General features: G+C 77.3%; 1 non-coding gene across 1 annotated transcript; it reads right to left on the reverse strand.

Moving 5' to 3' along the window:
• Positions 1-1,332: 1,332 nt before the first annotated feature.
• LOC147571076 (5.8S ribosomal RNA) lies at positions 1,333-1,485 on the reverse strand. Its single transcript, XR_015247739.1, has one exon. It is a non-coding gene; the product is annotated as a 5.8S ribosomal RNA (ribosomal RNA).
• Between the last annotated feature and the right edge of the window lie 1,015 nt (positions 1,486-2,500).

Genomic DNA, 2,500 nt, shown 5'->3' on the forward strand with positions numbered 1-2,500 from the left:
GAAGGCGGAGGGGGCGGCGGAGGAACGGGGGTTGTGGGCAGGGCCGAGGCGCGGGACGCGCCGCCTCGCGACGACCACCGGAGGGGGAACCGCGGCGAGCGGCGCGGGGCGGGGGAGCGAGGGGGGAAGCGGGCGCGGGCGTGGGGGGGGTCCGAGCGCGGCGGTCGCCCCCGACCGCCGGCCCTTTTCCCCCCACGCGACACACCCGGCCTTCCCCCCCACACGTCCCACGTGCCCCGCGCTCCCGCCGCGGCCCCGGGCCGGGCCCGGCGGACGGCGCGGCACGCCTCCAACCACGAAAACCCCCGCGGAGAACCACACCGCCCCCGCGACAACGCGGGCTCGGGGCACGCAGTGCGGCGCGGCCGCAACCCGGGGGGAAGCGCGCAGCGGCGGGCGACGCCGCGGCGTCCCGCGGGCCGCCGCCGGGGCACGCATCCCCGGGGCGCAGCCCCGCGCGCGACTCGGCCTCGGCGCGAGCCGCCCCGACAGGGCAAAGGGGGCCGGGATCGCCAGCGGGGAGCGGGGGCGGGGCCGCGGCTCGGGCCCCGGACGCGCGGCCGCGGACCGGGGAGAGGAGGGGGCCACGGCCGGACCGCCGCGGTCGCCGCCCGGGGCAAGGCGGCGAGACCGACGGCGCCCCGGATCCGCACCTCCACCCCCCCACGACGGCCCACGGGACCGCGCGGCACGGGGCACCGCAAAACCCTCCCGAGACCCGGGTGGCGATCCCAAAGACCGCGTGCGGCACGAGGGATCTCCCCCCCAGAGGGACCGCGGCGGCGGCCGCGGCCCTCAGGCGCGAGCTCTCCTCGCCCTTCCCTTTACTCGCGGGCGGCGACCGGCCTCGGCCTCTCCCCCCCACCCCACCTTTCCCCCGCCAAACCACCCCCCCCCACCACCGCCCCACGGGCGCCGGCCCCCAGCCCCCCCCCCCCGTCCCACGCCCTCCCACGTCCCACACACACGCCACCGCCGAGCGGACCCGGCGGGGCGAGGCGGGGGCGAGGGGGGGGGCCGAGGGAGGCGGCGGGGACCGGACACACGGGGCCGGGGAGGGGGCGGGGAGGAGGAGGAGGAGGAGGAAGGAGGGAGGGCGGCAGCGGCGGCCACCGTCGTCTGCACTTAGGGGGACGGAGGGCCCGGCGGCCAGGACGACCCTGTCCCCAGCCCGCGGACGACCCCGCACACCGTACCGCCGCGCAGGCGGGCGTGGCAGGGCGCCCTCGGGCGGGGCTGGGCGCCGGCGGGGCGGGCCCTGCGAGGGAACCCCCAGCCGCGCCTTACCCCCGGGGAGAGACACCCACCCAGGGGAGGCGATTGATCGGCAAGCGACGCTCAGACAGGCGTAGCCCCGGGAGGAACCCGGGGCCGCAAGTGCGTTCGAAGTGTCGATGATCAATGTGTCCTGCAATTCACATTAATTCTCGCAGCTAGCTGCGTTCTTCATCGACGCACGAGCCGAGTGATCCACCGCTAAGAGTCGTACGAGTTTTTTGTGATCGCCGGGAGGGTCAACCCCGAAAAAGGGGCGCCCCCCCAACCTGGCACAGCACAGCCCCGAAGGGTGCCTCCGGCCGGCCAGCAAGAGACAACAAAGACCAGACTCCGAGAGGTCGGAAGGGTTGGAACGACAGGGCAAGTCCGGCAGCCCGCCCCGCCACGCCACACGGACGCGCGGGGCGAGCTCGGAACAACCCCACAGGCGCCCAGGGGGTTCCCGCCTGTCCCCTCCCCCCACACACACCCAAGGGACACGGGGCGCACGCACACGCACACGCTCACGCACCACCCGGCAGCCGCCGGGCAAGCCCCCTCCGGGCAACCGGGGAGGGCCGTGGCGTGGGCGCAAGCGCGGCGGCACCCCGGCCTGGGGCGCGGCGGGGGGGCGGGCAGCGGAGTCTGGAGGAGACACGGGAAGACCAGCCTCCACGGCTCCCCACGGGCCCGACCGCCCCCGACCCGAGGCGGACGGGCGACCCCCCAAGGGTCTTTAAACCTCCGCGCCGGGACGCGCTAGGTACCTGGACAGGGTGGAGGCGGGCGAGGTGGGTGGGGGACGAGGGAGCGCCCGCAACACCGCCAACCACCTCCGACGCCGACCCCCCCGGGGCCGCGGCCGGACCCACAAAGGGCAACCGAGAGCCCCGACGCTGCCGGCCCGTGACGGAGGCTCCGACGGGGCTAACCGCCCCCACAGACCGCCGCCGCCCGACGCCCCTCGCTTCCACCCCCCCCCCACGACCCCCACACGACCCTTCTTCCTCCCCCCCCATCCAGGGCCACCGGGGCCGACCGGCCCCGGCCCCGCCCTCACTTCCGAGCACACCTTCCCCGTGGCACCGACCAACCCTCACCGTCCCCTCCCCCGCACCCGCGGCCCAGGCCCCCCCCTGCGGGAGGGGGGCTGCGGCGGGAAGCGGGGCACGAGCGGGCAAGGGCGTGGGGGTGGCGGTTCGGGGAGAAGGCGGGGAAGGAGACGGAAAGCCGGACCCAGACC

Source organism: Puma concolor, unplaced genomic scaffold (assembly GCF_028749965.1).
Source record: "Puma concolor isolate L17-30 unplaced genomic scaffold, mPumCon1.1.hap2 unalloc_scaffold_65, whole genome shotgun sequence".
Classification (NCBI taxonomy): Eukaryota; Metazoa; Chordata; class Mammalia; order Carnivora; family Felidae; genus Puma; species Puma concolor.